The 19,481-nt window shown below is 42.1% G+C and overlaps 1 long non-coding RNA gene across 1 annotated transcript; it reads left to right on the forward strand.

Annotated features, from left to right (window-relative positions):
* Positions 1-2,719: 2,719 nt before the first annotated feature.
* On the forward strand, positions 2,720-4,601 carry LOC116221595. The gene is made up of 3 exons (XR_004164199.2): positions 2,720-2,907; positions 4,039-4,210; positions 4,319-4,601. It is a non-coding gene; the product is annotated as an uncharacterized LOC116221595 (long non-coding RNA).
* The last annotated feature ends 14,880 nt before the right edge of the window (positions 4,602-19,481 follow it).

The raw sequence follows: 19,481 nt of genomic DNA on the forward strand, positions 1-19,481 counted from the left end.
GATAAGGTCTTGAAGAGAGAATTGCGCACCCTCACTGTGTCTTCTCCAAGTCTGTCTTTTATAGTTTATAAAGAGGCCTCAATTCGCCTGGAGATATCTGGAGAGGTGGCGTGTGATGCTGTTGGACACTTGACGAATGCCCTTACTGCTCCAGTGGATTTGGAACAACTGAAGAAAGAACTGAGAGGTGAAATGGTAGCTGAAATTCAGAACCAGATGGCATCACTAACAAAAGGTATTGTGAGTGAACTCCGAGAAGAATTCAACCTAGCCCCTAGAGGTGCCACTGGACATAATTTTTGAAATTTAAGCAACTTTTTGGTATCCAGGGTGCTCAGCTACAAGATCCGTCCTCATGGCTCTCCCCTTACTGCTGCTAACGGAAAATGTATCCCTTATATTGGTTGTTTAGAAGTCTCTGTTAATATCGGCGGCCTAACCATTCCCCGCTGTGGCATCATAGTGGTGCGAGATCAATGCTTGACTCGCAGCCCATGTCTGTTGGGCATGAATATTCTCCGTCACTGCTGGTCTGTTTTATTTAAGGACAAGCTGCAACCAAGAGAGCGTGCCAACCTTGACCTGGTGCTGGACGCAACCCCTTCGGGCCGCCAAGCCTGGACTGCTGCAATGAGACTATGCAGCGAGGAAGCCAGATTCCATGACCGTCACGGTGAAGTCAGTTATGTGCGTATGCTAACTAACACTGAGATACCACCTGGGGCGGAGATGGTCCTCCAAGGGCGTGTGCGAGGTGGACCAGGGGGCCGTCCATACCTGGGGTTGGTTGAAGCTACACCAGAGACCAAGGCCTATTGGATAGCTCGGGCTGTGGTGTCCGCTAAAGGCAACATTGTTCCAGTACGGCTGAAGAATGTGTGTAACCGCCCCTTGTTTCTTAAGAAGTATCAAAAGTTGGCACAAATGTCTTTGATTAAACCTACAGACGTCATCTCGGGGACCGTGCAATGGAGACAGCTGGTGTGATGGAAGTTCATCTTCAACCAGAGCCCCCACTTACCATCCCCGACCAAAGTGACATACCAGTAGACTTGGATGGTTCTGCCTTGTGTCCTGAACAAACCAAAGAGGTGAGAAACCTTTTGGCTCAATACAGACATGCTTTTGCTCCACACGGTTTTGTTAAACAGCCTCACACGTAAAGATGCTTTCCCACTTCCACGTGTAGAGGAGTCTTTGACTATGCTTTCCCAGGCCAAGTTCTTCTCCACCCATGACCTTGCTAGTGGGTTCTGGCAGGTCCCGATGCACCCAGAGGACCGGGAAAAAACAGCGTTTGCAACACCTATGGGCCTATATGAATGGGATCGTATGCCATTCGGATTATGTAATGCGCCAGCAACCTTTCAGAGATTGATGGAGGCCTGTTTGGGTGATCTCAATCATCAGAGTCTGTTAATTTATTTGGATGACGTAATTGTGTTTTCACTAGACTTTCCTTCTCATCTACAGCGGCTGGAACAAGTGTTTCAGCGCTTGGCAGAACAAGGCCTTAAGTTGAAACCAAGCAAGTGCCACCTGTTCCAGAGTAAGGTGAGATACCTGGGCCATGAGGTGTCAGAGCAAGGTATTGCAGCAATACCAGAGCGGGTAGAAGCCATCCAAGATTGGCCACAGCCAGCTACGGTCAGAGAACTCAGAGCCTTTTTGGGCTTGGCCGGCTATTACCGTCGCTTTATAAAGGATTTTTCTAAGATTGCCATGCCCCTAAATAAACATCTCTGTGGCCAGCCCAGGAATCGTAAACATCAGAACCTGCAACTACTGAAGGATTGGGGCCAGACTCGGAAGATGCATTCCAACAGCTAAAGCAAACATTAGTCCAAGCACCTGTGTTGGCATATGCTGATTTCAGACTTCCCTTTGTGCTCTACACTGATGCTAGTCACCGGGGTTTGGGGGCTATTTTAGCACAGGTCCAGCAAGGAAAAGAACGTGTTATTGCATATGCAAGTCGCAGTTTACACCCATCAGAGAAGAATGATTCCAACTACAGTTCTTTTAAGTTAGAATTCTTGGCCCTTAAGTGGGCCATCACAGAAAACTGCATTTTATAACATTTATGACTTTATTTGCATTTGATGCAGAAAATAAGTATTTGAACCCCTAGCAAAACATGACTTAGTACTTGATGGAATAACCCTTGTTGGCAAGCACAGACGTCAGACTTTTCTTGTAGTTGGTCACCAGGTTTACACACATCTCAGGAGGGATTTTGGTCCACTCCTCTTTGCAGATCCTCTCCAAATCCTTAAAGGGGCCATATTATGAAAATTCCACTTTTTTAGTGCTTCTCCACGTTAATTTGGGTATCTGGCATGTCTACCAACCCAAAACCGCTGGAAAAAAACCATTTGCGATCTTTGTTATGGTTCCTCTTGGTCAGAAACATCATGATTTAGTCTACGAATGAGATTCCCGTGTCTTGGCCTGTCACAAGACATTGGGAGGTTCCCTACATGGCCTTGGCCCACCCCCCACCTCATCCCCAGCCCCCGCCCCCGCCCCCCACACACACTCGTTACATATAAAACATTTGCCAGAGGGCATCAAAGCCGTTATTGCAAAGCTCAGATATACTCTGAATAGCTAGCTAGCAGCATGCAGCAAACAAAGTCCTCAAGATGCGTTGTGGTCGGCTGCATAGATCCTCACAGATCTATACATCATGTTCCAGCCTCAGAAGAGACAAGAGTGAAATGGATGGATTTCATTTTTGAAGGCAATGTCCCGGAAAGAATTGGCAAAATTCTGTTTGTGTGCGCAAACCATTTTGAATTGGACTGTTTTGCCAACCTGGGTGAATATAACGCTGGACTCGCAACAAGATTGACCTTGCAAGCGGGTTCAGTACCATCTATCCGTCGCATTTCAGACGAGGGAAATGTAAGTATTTTTTTTTAAATAATTCTGGTACGTGCATTGACCATTTAGTGTGGGTGGTTAGGGACGTTAGGAATGTTGATGGGGGATGTTAGCATTGTTGCGTTTTGGGGAACTAGTATGTGTAATTTTCGCGAACAATAACCTTTAGTTAAAAAATAACTATAACTTTTTTAACATTAGCGTGTAAGACCTTGCCTCGGAGCCAGCTGGTGTGTATAGCTGTAGCAGTTAAAAGTTCGCTAGAAATGTGGCCAATGTGTTTGAATTTTTCTGTTGGCAATGTGATGCATTAGGCTAGTCATGTCTGCCTTGCACAGCAGTTCGTTTGGATGTAATAGGTGTGATAATTTACGTTTGCATGGGTATATAGTGCCTACCGCAAACAGCAAGAACATTTCTGTGAACTATTTGTTAGGACTTCGAGATGTTAACACTAAAATAACCTGGCAGTGAAATTATAGGCTTTGTGTAAAACTTAGCGACATTAGCATCTTGTAGTGTGTAGGAGCCAGCTGATGTATATCAATCGCTAAAGATATGGCCAACGAATTTTTGTGTGAACAGTTAGGCTAGCCTATTTTAATCTAGGCTTACTTATACAGTAGATAGTTCGTTTGGATGTCTATGGAGAGGAATTTGTGTCGAAGTATATAATGTCTTTATGAAAAATAGTTCTCTCATCCAAAAAACATTCCTTTGTGAAAATGCTTGTGTTGGGGTGGAGGTGTTAATAGTCTGCCTGCAAATATGATTCAAGGCAATTAGCCCTCCTGTTGACACCTTCGACACAACAATGATGGGGTCATACATGTTAAATGGGCACTTTTTTTGTTCATGAACGACGTGTTTAGCAGCTAAGAGACTCACCTGCATTTACCAAAACATGCTGCTTACTGTTCATATCACTTGTATCTTATACCATACTGTATATATTCTATTTATACACTTTTATATTACCACTTTGCACATACTCTGCACTCTTCTGATTTTGCACTTCTGGTTAGATGCTAACTGCATTTCGTTGCCTCAGTACAATTTATTTGTATAAATACATATATATATAAACAAACCTAATAACCAATGCCATAATCATTTTGAATCTATAGTTATGTTTTCCCCCTTTTTTTACAGGGACACCAGCCTTCAGCAGATTAGAGAAGGTGTTGACCAACAAGAGGGTTCTGAAAGATGTGGGGAAGCTGAGCCCTCACTACCAGACCTCGTCGTTGGAGTCTTTCCACAGCGTCATTCTGCGTTTTGCGCCCAAAAACGTAGTCTTTCCTTTTCTTGGAATGTTATGCAGGTAACAGTACGATAATTTTTTCAAATAAATGTATACCTATTATGTATTATACAAACTATTATACACGCATACACACATGCTCTTATAAGTATTATTTTCTCCCCAAAGACTCTACCTGGCAGTCCTGCATTTCAATGAAAATGCTGGGCGTCCCCAAGCAACAAGTTCAGCTGGTGAGCCGCTATTTAAAGTGAACTTCCCAAAATACAAGAAGGGCGAGTGCACTGCAAAGCCGGTGAAAGCAGAGCCAACCTTCCGTGAGTCACAGGCTTTATTTGAAATTCCACCAAGTCAAACAATGTACAAACAGTATGTGAAACTTAAATAACATATACATTAACTGCTGTCTTTAAATGGTCTTCATAATAAATAGAATAATATAATTGCAAAATAATTATAAAAATAAAATAATAAATACAATATAAACAATAAATAAAAACAATGTAAAAGTTTTGGATTTTTTTTTTGTATTACGGAGTACGTGGATAACCTGTTGGACCTCATCTTTCACAAGGTTTTTCAGGACCCGGCATCATATGTGAATGAGGTGCTGAAGATCCCAATACCCGCGGATCTCTCTGCCCAGTTTGAGAAACCTGACAAGCGGTAAGTTGTAGCCAGCTATGTGTCAAGATTCAATCGAGGGCAGGTCTGAACCCCGTATACCTTCCTTGAGCATCAGGGAACACTCTTCGTATCTGGAGCACAACTCAGGACGGCAGGACGACCCTGATTCTCCGGCCCAGATAGCCCCAACACCAGCCAACAAAGCTTCTGTACGCCAAATACCTGTAACGTCTAAGCAAAGTTTACATTGTATAAGAGAATAAAAGGTGATACACATATATAAAGTATTCCTTTGTTTACAGTATGGCTACAGATGGCACAAAGTGTAATTTTGTAATCAATGTTTTTATTATACTTTTTTTTGTATTTATTACATATGTACCAGCTATTACATGTAATAACTATCTTTAAAAAGCACTGTGGCATTCTTTCTAGCAATCTTTCTGACAATAAAAGTGTATAGAAACAGTTTTGTGTGCCTTTAGTGTTTGATAAGTAACATGTCAACATTTGACGCGTGTAAAATGAGCAGTTAGCAAAGTAATACAGAGGGAAGGGTCATTTATTGTATTTTTTTCCTCAGTCATATTTGTATTGCAGAAATGACTAACTCATGCATAAAAAAAAAACGTACTGCTCTATTCCTCTTAGACGTAAAGGCCCATAATCTGCCCTATAAACATTCGATGCATTCTGTAGTGAGTACACGTTCAAACACACAGGTTCAAGGCCTGGGTGATCGACCATACATGTAGTTGGGTTCTGAAGCTGCAGTAGTCTTCTTGTAACCTTGAATATTGAAAGTGTAAGTGACATGGAATATAAAACAGATGATGACTTCATATTTACAGTGCCATTCAAAATGAATTCACACTACCTGTGGTATCTCCCTGCAGCATACATGCTCAGGCTCCGTAGGCATTTGATCACACTTGCCACAAATACACCTGTATAAACAGAGTTTTAAAAAGTGACAACTTTGCAGGTAAAGTTTATTTGAAAGTTGTGTTCATATTACAGACATAAGTCATCAAATAAGTCATCAAATACAACGATTTAATAAGTAAACAAGGTTTAAACGCTAATTAATGGAGGTAAAAACGTTACCCCCACCCCTGCTTGGTCAATTACTGTTGTAAGATAACACTTTAGTTTACAGATGGAACTTTACTCATGTAGCATTTATATCTTTATGGCGTTCCCGTTACTTGCATTTACACAAACACTTTCACAAACAGTAACTTACATAAACACACTGTATTTGCTACATACTCATACATGCACAAATTATTCACGTATCTCGAATCTCTAGCACCACTATGCTCTCAAAACCGCTAACAAGACTGTGAGACCTTAGCCAATGTACAAAAAAAAAAAAAATGTAGAAGTGACAAAGGTAACTTACCATTCAGAAACGTCCTGTTGAGCCCTAACTTCTCGAACTTGTTCGGGAGCCTCTTGTTCAGGGTCTGACTCTGGTTCAAAACGATATGGTTGCACGACGCTATCTTCATCTGCAGTAGCCATATTTCTACAAAGGTAATGGCTAGCTGGGCAGGCAGCAGCTAGGCGAGCGCATCTCGTGGAGGAGGGGGGAGGGGGGAGCTGGCTCATTAGCATTTAAAGGAACAGGCACTCAAAACAGGTCAATCTGTGGGGAGGTGTTTTTGACAGGGTAAAAAGGGTGCTGTTTGAAATGATTCTTGTGGTATTTTGACCAAAATATGTTACAAACATTTCATTGAGACCCCAAGGAACCATATCAACTTGTGGAAAAATGGGCATACGATGGCTCCTTTAAGGTTGCGTTTTCAATGGGAGGGAATGAGGTTCAAGCCCAATATTCCACATTACATGGCCCCATCCATAGTCCCCTCGATGCAGTGGAGTTGTCCTGTACCCTTGGCAGAGAAACAGCCCCAAAGCATAATGTTTCCACCTCCATGCTTGACGGTGGGGATGGTGTCATATTCAGCATTCTTCCCCCTCCAAACGCGGCAAGTCGAGTTGATGCCAAAGAGCTTGATTTTGGTCTCATCTGACCACATCCTGTCTCCCAATCCTCCTTAGAATCATTCAAGTGTTCATTGGCAAACTTCAGACGGCCCTGTACATGTGCTTCCTTGAGCAGGGGGACCTTGCGAGTTCTGCAGTACTTCAAACCATTACGGCGTAGTGTGTTGCCAATGGTTTTCTTGGTGACTGTGGTCCCAGCTGCCTTGAGATCATTCACAAGCTCCCCCTGTGTAGTTCTGGGTTATTCTGCACCTTTCGGATAATCACCGATACCGCACGAGGGGATATCTTGCATGGAGCCCCAGACCTAGAGCGATGGACAGTTGTTTGGTGTTGCTTCCATTTACGAATAATCGCACCAATAGTTGTCTGCTTCTCACCAAGCTGCTTGCCGATGGTTTTGTAACCCATTCCAGCCTTGTGCAGGTCTACAATCTTATCTCTGACGTCCTTGGTCAACTCTTTGGTCTTGCCCATGGTGGTGAGATTGAAGGTGTGAAGTATGATTCTTTGGACAGGTTTCTTTTATACACGTCACCAGTTGAGATCAGGTGTACCTTGTTAGGCCTAATGAGGACTAATCTGTGTGCTTCTTGGGCACATAACTGGTCATTGGGAGCCAGAATTCTTGCTGTTTGCTTGGGGGTTCAAATACTTATTTTCTGCATCAAATACAAATAAAGTCATAAATGTTATAAAATGCAGTTTTCTGGATTTGTTTGTTGATATTCTATTTCTCACTGTTAAAATACACCTACCATTACAATTATAGATCACACATTTCTTTGCAAGTGGCCAAACTTGCGAAATCGGCAGGGGTTCAAATACTTATTTTCCCCACTGTACGTGAGGTTTCTGGGTTAACATTCTTGACTCTGCTAATTGTCTTCCAAAGAACAATCTACATGGAGAACGCAGGGCACACCGCATTTTGGAACAAAACTTAAAACAAAAAGACATTCATGATAAAATATACTAATACTTTCTTTAACATTTCCCTCCTGTTTATCATGAAAATAACACTAGTATAAACATCATTAAACTAAAGCATCATCATCTTGATGGTTCCAGACAACAGTACACTCTATACAGAAGTACGTACAAGACTAGACATGAGAACTTTTACACATGTAGAAATACACATCATAAAATACAAAAAGTATACAAATTGCTACAATACAGAGCAGACTTTTCAACACCACTTACCACCATGTACCAGATGTAAACCAAACAACCAGATTTCACCACGGAACATTAACCACTTTATCTAGTAATAAAGCATCACTAACAACCTTCATTTGCTGTAAGGCTTCAGTCACAGAGACACTATGAATATAATCCAATATCCAAATACCGCAGATATCAGTCACAAAACTCCCCACTAGCAGCAGTGAGTAAATCTAATACTAATCTATTTTGCAGCACCATCAGCCGAATCTGCGAGACCTCATCATTAAGGCCGTCCAGGCTGACTAAGTTGGCATTAACAAAATCCTAACCTATAGTTAAGCGTTTCCATTCTTAACATGACTTTTCCTACTCCTAGGGCCTGAAACAGAAACAAAATAACCTTGGAGCTGGTGGTCCAAATCTTTTAGTCATCAGGCACGTCAGTCCCCCACACGCTGTCATGCTTCTCAACAGCAAATCTCTTCTTACAAGATAACTGCCTCGAGATAGCACTAACAACACAAAAATATGGTCCATGACCTAGGCGGGGGCGCATACGCCACCCCAGTGTGGAGGAAGATGACTGTACCATATACTACCACACACCCACAATACCTCTCTCACCTTAGGGGTACCCTTGTCAGAGTGGCAATGCCCTGCATTCCAACCTCAACATAAGGAACTTTTCCCATGGACAGGGTACGACGTTGGCTGAGGAAGCAGTGTTTGATGACAGTATAGCAGTATCGATGACAATTTCATTACACTGTTTCCGTCTCAGAGAGCCTACTCTCGTTGTTCCACTAATAGAAAAACACATTAGGAATATGGAATGGACTGCCACTTAAGGTGACAGCTAGGTTGTGGCATGTTTTTTAGTTCTGCTAGTGGGTGGGTATTGTTACACAGATCCTGCACCTGGGTATCGTTTGTATCATAAGCTGGCTTACTGTAGCCCCAGTTGTCTGGGGCACACTTCTCTCCAACACAGATCGTTGCTTGGAATGAGAGTAGCCTTGATTTAAGTCTAGGGTGAAAGTAGGATGTTGGCATTAAGGTACATACATAGCAATTGGTCTTATCAAGTCTGTTCGCCTGCAAAGATGCATATCTATACCATGAATTAGTAAAATACACATGAGTAACGTTCCCCATATGAAATCCACCTCTTATGGATTCTCTCAATTACACTTGTAGAGGACCATAGACCCAACATTACCCCTGAAGTAATCATTAATAGTTACAGCTTAAACATTGTTATAACGGCGTGATATGATGTATACAGAAAAACAATAAACACAAATAAACAAGAAAAACAAAAAACAGATACACCTCTACTATGTTGAGCAGAATCTCTAACCCCCAGGGCGCTCCCGGGAGGTTAGATGACGTTCAGACGACCAAGATTTATACACTTCGCCCCCTCAGGGAGGCACGAAACCCTACTCAACGCTAGTGGCGCATCCTAAAAAAAATGAACGAAGTTTACAGTGTGACAGTGTGACAGGTGAATCCAGGTGGAGCGTTCAGCGATCTTGACGGCTGTTGGGGTGGCCAGTAACACTTGATATCGTCCCTCCCACCTGTCGTCAGACCAGCTCTTTCATTTGATGATTTTGATGAACACCCAGTCACCTTCACCTTCACCTGGCCTTGTACCTGTGGAGACACAAAAAAAACTCGAACAGTATTTGGTTCTTTACATTTCCTAGTTTGTAGTATAATTTGTGACACACCAAAAGTTGGTCTTATTGTTTTGCACAGTGCTTTTGCTACTGTGAAATTGAATTGAGTTATGCCGAATACATATCTCACATTGCACAATCTCGTATTTCCACTTTTTTCTTGTTATGCCCTCTGACGGCGCATTATCTGATCTAAGGTAACGAGAGAAAGTTTAATATGATCTTTTTCGTTTTATGCGCGTCGCTCTCTCAGCAATTTAAATGCTCTCTCTCTTCACAGATGTTACACAAAATACCTTCAAGTAAACTATGCCAACAACTGGTCACTTGCTTATTTTAGTTTTAAATATCAATTTAAAACGTTAGGTTCCGATCAATACTCTTGCTCCAATGACTGAATGCCCACATCAACACGCAACCGTGTTCGTCATTTCATCTATCAAGTTCACACCCTGAATAAAGATATACGGACATTTGCGATTTACACTACAGGACAGTCAAGCACGGCAAAGCTATTATCAAACCTTCAAATCAAACACCAGATCTCTAATAACTAAATAAAACAGAAGTTCTTCACTTCAATGAGCTCATAGGCTCCCGGACAACGGTCAGCTGGAACTACGAGTTTAAATCCCTTTGACGGCAATTAAAAAACGAAACGCTATGATCAAAATTACCCTTGCAACGCAACTCAACCCAACCCATTGCAATTATTACAGTTTACTCGGATATCGAATCAAACCGCCTCGCTCTGATAAGCAAATTCCTGCACCGGCACGATGGCTCGGTCAGCTAATATTGCGACTTTTGAAATCGTCTTTCACCCTGTAAAAATTCAACACTGGAAGTACGTGCGCTGGACCTCAAGTAATTTATCCAGCGTTTGTTCACAGCCTACACGTTATGTATGGTTTTCCGAAAAGGTAATATTACTAATAATAGATACCTTAAACAATACAATTCAACAAGGAACCTGCAACACTGGAATTATTTCCATTCATTACTATAATATCTATATATTTATAGCACTCTGAGATCCTTCTGAATCCCACTCCTTTATTCTTCATTATAGATGCTACTATGCATTTCGTTGTCTCAGTACTTGTACTCTGTGCAATGACAATACAGTTGAATCTAATCTAATCTTAACTCTGGGCCTCTACCTCTGCGGCTATTCATGCAATTCGACTATTTGGATAGAGATTTTTCGGCTGATCAGACTAAAATTCCTAATCCTCAAATCGATCTGCACTTGTATTATTTTATTTAAGCAGTATCGCCATCATTATCATATGATACAATGATAATTAAATGATACACAATGATGATCACAATTCCAATGCGTGTCCCTTCCCCACCTGTGCTGTTAAATCAAATTAGTACAATTTAAGGTCTTTTATATCCAATAAGACCTATTCCCTCTATTTTGATTTTTGCCTTGTTTCGCTTGTCACGTGCTTAATTATTATTTTTTTTTCGTAATTCAATTAATTCAAACCACCGGTTGTCTTGGGTTGTTGTAAAAACCACACCCCTACCTTCTTGAGGGCCCGTAGGATTCAATTAATTGAAACACGTTCTGACTCGCAAACAAGGTTAATGAAACACAATGAGTAAGTCTGAGAATGAGCCACCTGTCCGTTGCCGGAGGTATTTGCACTCAGCTCTTACAGTTGTGTTTATTTTCAGCCACAGTCACTGGTGGCTATTTCAATGAGACATGGATTGCGCGTGTGCGCAGTGTCTGTCTATGCCAGGATCCCAATTTCTCATTCACAAATGCTCAACTCTATTTATGTCTTTACATAATTTCTAGTAACTCCCCCTTCACGCACTTAAGACTAAAAAGTGCGTGCAAATGAACAAAGCAGAAAAAATGTATAGAATTGTCACGTGGCCACAGTAACAGCTCTATAGTTTATCAAGCCTGCAGTTTACCCCTCTTTCTCCACAAGAATAACACTTATCCTCACTTTCTTTTAATCTTCTTCGCGCTCTTACTTTCCTCAAACCATCTCATATTCATTAATTATGGTGAGTTTTTTTGAATTAAGCAAAATACTTCTCTTGAGTCTATGAAAAATATCCGGAGGCCGAGCTTCTAGATTGATAAATCAATCCGGACCATCCCTTGGAGTTTTTTCTCTCAGATATTTTCCAAAGTTTTAATTTTGCTTAATTACTTACTCCAGTCACGCACTCATTCACACAGATGTACATCCATTCACATAGGCCAACAACATACCCTTAGTCCCAGACTAAGTTTTTAGCGCTAACAAGAGATCCCGGATCTCTTTAAAAAGATCCCAGATCTTTTTTTTATATAGGCCTAGTCTGTTCTACTTCAGTAACCCCAGGCTACTTACTTCATAACATGCTGTGTGTCCAATCTTGCTTCAGATCCCGTCAGACCAGCCTCCCGGAGGCAGACCCCTTTCTGCCGGCCCACGTAGAATTCACTAAATGGGACTTTCTGCCGATGGCTCTCATGGCAGAACGTGCACTTGTCTTCGGCTTACTGAAGTCTGCTCCCAGGCGGTCGGTCGTCTTGGGTTCCGGCTCGAAAAGGACCAATAATGTCAGGGAAATTACCCTAAACAGTTAACTAGCAGATTAAAGACACAACCCAGCATGGAAGTGAACTGGACTTGTTTACGCCGCGTCCGGCGGAGAGCAGACACCTTGACCAGGGTCTCTCTGACGTGCTATGCGGAAACACGTCTCTTTATTGAAAATCCAATGTTTACACAGGATGGCAGACAGGATTTTGGGATACACTTTAGGATATCTGCACTTTAGCTGAACTTTACTTCTGCCCAGCAACAAGACATTCCACAACCCCCCAATTCCTTCTTATCTTATGTAAACATATACGTGAGGTTTCTGGGTTAACATTCTTGACTCTGCTAATTGTCTTCCAAAGAACAATCTACATGGAGAACGCAGGGCACACAGCATTTTGGAACAAAACTTAAAACAAAAAGACATTCATGATAAAATATACTAATACTTTCTTTAACAAACAGCTCTGCGCCTTGTACGGAGCTAAGAAGACTCATACCACTCCCTACCACCCCCAGGGAAATGGGGGTTGTGAACGAATGAACCACACTCTTTTGCAATTGTTGGGCACCTTGGAAAATGACAAGAAATCACAGTGGCCGTCTTACCTCCCAGAATTGATTTTCTTGTATAACAACACTGTACATAGCGCCACAAATCACACGCCCTCTTATCATCTTCTTGGGTGGCACCCACGGCTTCCACTTGATGTGGCCTTGGGAACCTCACCCCCGGAGATGTCAGATTCTGTACCTGAATGGGTGAGTGCACACCACCGTCGATTGTCTTATGCTCATCATACGGCACAACAGCAGGCAGAAAAGGTCAAAGCACAGCAGAAGAAATGTTATGACACCTGTCCTTCTAATTTGCCTTTACTTCCTGGGGAGAGGGTCTTGTTGAAAAGACGGGGTGTTAGACCTCATGGGAAGCTGACCGATTACTGGGAAGACAAACCATATGTCATAGTTAAACAACCCAATGTTGACATACCCGTTTATGTGGTAAAGCCTGAAAAAGGGGAGGGTAGAGAAATGGTGTTACACAGAAATTTAATGAAACCATGCCCCGTATCTGTTAAATCTAACAAACTACCCACTGTACCATCCCCAGTAACCAATGTGGAGCCACTAGGCTTGTTGTGGGGTGATATGTCTTTTGCAGGTCCATCAGCCCTCTTGTCGGGCAACACGATGCCCGATCCAGTGGACAACACCACCACCACCGCGTCCTTGCTGAGTGATGACCGCTCCACAAATGATCGACCTGCCACATCTGTGACGAGCGACAACCACTGTACCACGCCACCTGCATTGACCACTTCACTGAACCATGAGCCAACTGCTGCCATAGCTCCAACTTCGCCCATGCCTGTCCAGAAGGATGACCTCCTCCCACAAATTACTCTAACAAGGCCCGCTGCCCCACAAACATTAGAACTTGTTAGAAGATCAACTCGTCCCAACAAGGGGACGTCACCTAACCGCTTCATCGACCAAGTGCAATGATAAACAGCCATGAGGACATGGCTATTGCAAAGTGGGGAGGGATGTAAGGGGTACTGAGTGGGGCTTCTGTGTTATTTGGGGGATAATAAGATGTGTGTTTATTTACATGTGTGTTACGGGACTTTTAACTTGATATGGCCTCGCGGCATCTTTCTTTTAGTTTCCTGCAAACTGCGGTTTGGAAGGGGAGTAACAATGTGATGAACCAGGGGGAGGCTTATCAATTACGTTGGGGTTTAAAAAGGAAGGGGAACTCGGGTGACAGGGCGGCCGCTTTGTTTGAGAGTTGGGAGAGCAAGCTGGAAGAACCATTTGCACGTGGATGGGTGAGATTTGGTGGTATCTAGTAGTAACAGTAACAGTAAGGATAGCCTAGGCTAGGGTCGCTGTATTTTGACTAGGCGACAGGCAACGCATAGCCCCGACCCTCGCACTTCCCACCTGGGTAATTGTATTCTTTCCTTTTGTGTTTTCTTTTTGTCTGCTCGCTCTCTTTAAATAATACGCTATAATAATGTGTAGCCTGCCACTGCATACACCTCTCCAGCCCACCTCGCTGTACACGTTTGCTGCGTTGTAGCCCAGCTCAGGATATTGCTGTGTGTCACCTGTGTGAAGAGACTGGCTCGTTTAGTTCACATTTGTTTTCGTGATCTTATTGATGGTTTTCATTTACTTTGCTTTGATTAATTTATTTGATTATTTCCTTTCACCTTTTTGTCTTTGGGCTTGGAGTTGTCTTTGCTGTCGGTACTGCAAACAGTGTTTCTTACTTTTATACAATTTTACTATAGCCTTGTTAATAAATTCCTTTATTATTGTATTTGCCCATTTTGCCTGTGTTTATTGGCCACTGAGGTACCAGATCCCTAAAGATATATATAACCTAGATTTACCTTTGTTACATTAATGTGATTTTTCTGTTGGGGTGCCCAAATTTATGCACCTGTCTAATTCTCTTATGATGCATATGGCATATTTTCTGTTTATCAAATAAACCTTATTTGACTGCTACAATATCACTGTGTCCATGAAGTATTATATATATGACAAAGAAGTTCCTGATCCAAACTCCCAACAATTTATAGATGAAAGTAATGGAGATTATCAGGGGTGCCCAAACTTTTGCATTTAACTGTAAGTACGTGGTGGCAAAGGGCATCAAAGTCCTGACAGCGCGTTTGGCCAGTGCAGGGTACTCTGTGCAGTCCTATCCAGAAATCTGGCAGAGGCTTCTAATTTAATTCAAGCAATGACGGAAAGACCTGTTTTGTTGTTGTTCATGCAGTCTAACCAGAGCTGCAACTTCTTTATCATAGCCTCAATTTTATCTCGTACATTGAATATGGTTGCGGAGAGCCCCTTTCCCCCTTGATAACCAGCACACATCCGTGTGCAGTAATAACGTCATATAGTCGCTGCCCATTGGGGAGCATGCCTATGTTCCCACAGCCCTATGTCCCCACATTTCTAAGAGCTTTTTCAAAATGAGGTCTTATGTTCCCACATTTCTAATATTCATTACAAAATTAGGCCCCATGTTCCTACAGTTCCCACATTACTAACCCTAACCCTAACCCATTCAAACAATCTAAATAAGTTTCACTATTTACGCCATTTTTAGTGCAAGGAAAAAAATCTAGAAATGTGGGAACATAACTAATTTTTCAAAATAAATCTGGGAACATAGTCAAAGTAGCTTTATTGTCAATTACTTTGCATGTTAAGACATACAAAGGAATCGAAAAAACGTTTCCCACTCTCCTACGGTGAAACATATAAAGTGCACACGCACAACAACAGATAAGACAAGACATGTCCTACATATAGATATACATATAGATATAGTTATAAACATACAGATACATGCAGGGCTGTAGTGGAGGGTAAACGCACGTAAACGCCGTTTACGCACCTCTGGAATTTTGGAAATACCGTTTACGCACCTCTAAATAGCGTTTACCCACCTCTAAGTGGCGTTTACGCACCTCAAAGTTCCCTGCACCTTGTATTCTTCCGTTGAAATAATCCAAAATAAATTTGGTGTCATTTTAAAACACCTAAAACTACGTTTCATATTGTTGAACATATAAACGCTGTAGTCTGAATCATTTTCATCTGCGCTGTATTATGGTCTGTGACCCTCCAATCAGGGCCTTGCGGCTACGGAGGCGACACCAATCAGGATCCAGAAAGTATGTAAACACATACACGTTGTGGATTAGCCTGCCTGACTACCTGGGGGGTATTCGTCGTAGCTCGCTAAGCGGTTTAGCGAGCTAAATTTCAGGCTAAGATAAAAAACGCCCCTCTTTTTGGTTCGTGGAACTTTTGATAAATCACCATAGTTACATATCGATTAGCACTAACCTGCTCCAGGGCAGGCTAACTTAAGTGTAGCTGAATAAGCTTGCCACACCCCCGGAAAAAGGAGGGATCCCATTGACCAAGGACTGATATTAGAGTTAGATTAGCGGAGGGAGAGAGTTCTTTGCGATCGCCAAGATCCATTATTCTTGTATGAGCGCTACCGATTCAGCCGACAAGGAATCATTAATTTACAAGACTTTCTCGAGTCATTTATTGCAAACACCACAGTCGAACATTGACTGTCTTGCGCTTTTTTGCGAGTGGTACATTTTTGTAGTGTCGGTGATGCGGAGAACAAAGCATGAGTGTTATTAGTACACCATAGCATATCATTATTGTAGAAAATGATTAAGGTGGACTCATGATAAGAATAGAGAGAAATACAGACAATTTATTTTCACAGCTTCAATTTATTGCATTTGTTATTAATACATTTAGTCATTTAACAGACGCTTTTATTCAAAGCGACTTCCAAGGAAATGTAAAGCTACATCGAGGAAGGAGGTGAGGGGATTCGAACTAGCAACCATGCAGATTCTAACCGGTAGAGGAAACCTCTAAACCAGTTGACACTTGCTGTCAGGTATTCATATATAGATATCACCCTATAAACATCCCAACACACCTTGCTCTCACAGCGGTGGTGGTGTTGAATTTTGCCATGATTATGGTCTTGTATTCTTCATAAGCGTTCATGTTCATCTCCTACTCGCCAGCGGAGAAAAAAAGAGCCCTTTTCTTTGAGTTTAGAACCATTATACCGTTAGAAAATCATGGTTTTGGTGATCGACCTTTCCTGCCTTTTGAAGTAGGACGTGCACGCGCAAATGCCATGATAACTTTAGCCTGGTTGAAATTAACCACATGATTAGGATGCGGATCAGCCGTTAACGAACCGATATTTGCTGTTCTCAATCAGCTCGCTAATCTTAACGGGCTAAAAGGCCAATTGATTAACTTAGCTTCAATCCTACGACGAACAGGCCCCTGAAGTAATATATACCCTTTTAACGCATTTCTGACTCTTTGACTGTTTTAGTTAATTCTATCTGCTATTCCAAGATTAATTTCACTCTGTCTGACATGGTAGTGGTCACCTGGCGCCCAACTTTAACCCTCACTACCACAAGTGTTTTAAAGTAAGTTAAGTATTTGGGATTGCGGACTCTATAACATGCTGTATGCATTTTATCAGTGACCGTCGCAGATGTGCGCGTCCGTCGGACGTAGCCTAGATAATGATAATAATAATACAATCGGTTTGTTTAGCGCTTTTCATGGACCCCAAAGACGCTTCAGAGAGCAAACATGTAAACAGATGAGAGATTATATGGTGGGGAGGTGTTGTAGTAGAGAACCATGTGACATATAGGCTATCACCCTCATTTCATAGCACCCTCGCTAAAACGCCACGCTCTCCCATAGCACCTGCAGAAAAAAATGTCTGGCGCCGCCACTGGGACATTGCCTGCTGGTGAGGGTGCTTCAACTAGTAAGCAGTAGAAACTTGAGAACACCAAAGCCTCTCAGAAGAGCGCAGACCTTGCAGTAGTGAACCTTGTTGCCCAGGGTTTGCACCCTTTTGGAGTAGTAGCCTGGTGTCATTACTAGGGATGGGTATCATTTGGGTTTTTTCCGATACCGGTGCTTAAACGATACTTTAAAAACGATACCGGTGCCCAAACGGTGCCTGAACCGATACTTAAAAATAATAAAAAATACGATCGACGACATTAAAGAATTGAAAAAGATTTTCTTCAAATTGAACAATACATTAACTGTTTAAGGTATACTATGAATATAAATAAATATAAAACACTTGGCTTCAAACTACAGCTTCAAGCCTTTTAACTTCAAACTATGAACAATATATTAACTGTTAACAACAGTTTACAGTATACTTAAATCAATATAAATAAATACAACACACACACACACTCTGTACACACACTACAGCTTCAAACTTCAGTAATTCTGATAATAAATATGAGCATATTTGCCGTCTGAGTCAAAAATGTATTATTTTGTTTGCATTAATCTGATTTGTTTATACCTATCTTTTCGATCTTGTTTATAGTTAATCTTGTTATTTGAACCCACTGGGTACGTGAATTTGTACTGCCCCTTTAAGAGACTAGGTTTAGGGTTGCTGGCATCTCCGTTTAGTCTTCAGTCTGCGGTTGCTGATCTGCCTTTGACTCTTGCCTTCTCTCCCCCCTTTACAAGCAATTTGTTTGTTGCATTTGCTGTACGTTGCGTTGTTTGAATCTTTTTGTGCGAAATACAGCCAAACTTTTGACCGTTTACCTTTCGACATTTTCTCTGTTAAATTGATGGCTAGCTCTGTTTGTGCTTGCTCTGTGAAATGCTGCCTGCTCTTCGCTGTCATAAGACTGTTGCTATGTAATTACCAATGAGCGTGATTGGCACACACAGGCCAAAGTTAACATTGGGAGATGGGGCAGTTTTGTATGTGCCCCACGAAATCTGCCTAGCAACCCAAACAAGTATTCATACAAATCGTACTTAGGCAGATCTACGCCACTAACGTTACTGCTGGTTTTTAGCTATCGCTAGTTTTGTACTGTTTTGGAACCAGCCTCCGTGTTTCATTTGGCAGCCTGAAATAATTCCTGTTTATAAGACAACATTTTACGTAAGTTTTGTTCATTTAGCTGCATGATTTGTTGCTGTTATTTATTTAAATCGGCTCAGACACCGAATGTAAGCAAATGAAAGCCAGAGTGAAGAATGCAATGCAGAACATTAAATACATCGCAACAACCACAGACTTTTGGACAGCTCATAGACAAAGCTTCATCGGAGTCACTGCCCAATGGATAGAGCCTGATGGCTTAAAGAGATGTTCTGTTGCTCTGGCATGCAAAATGCTAAAAGGAGCACATACATATGATGTACTAGCCGGGGCCCTTAATGACATCCATACAGAGTACAACATTTGCGATAACATTGTGAGGACCTCGACTGACAATGCCTCAAATTTAATTAAGGCCTTCAGGGTTTATGCTTGTGATGAAGGAAGTTCAACTGAAGAGGAGAGGGAAGATGTGTAACTCCAATATGTTCAGAACTCTGCCGCTATGAACACATCACCCCGGCTTACGCAACCTCCACTGGCTCCCGGTCAAATACAGGATAGACTTTAAAATATCACTCACCACCTACAAAGCCCTAAACAACCTGGCCCCTCCCTACCTTTCAGACCTCCTCCCCTCCACGCCCCAACCTGTTGCCTCAGGTCCACTGGTGCAAACACTCTGAAGACCATCAGGACCAAGCACCGGACCTGGGGTGACAGGGCCTTCTCAGTTGCTGCACCCTCCCCATCCACATCCGTCAGGCTCTCACCCTATAATCATTCAAACAAGCCCT

This window comes from Clupea harengus, chromosome 8 (genome assembly GCF_900700415.2).
Source record: "Clupea harengus chromosome 8, Ch_v2.0.2, whole genome shotgun sequence".
In the NCBI taxonomy this organism is placed as follows: Eukaryota; Metazoa; Chordata; class Actinopteri; order Clupeiformes; family Clupeidae; genus Clupea; species Clupea harengus.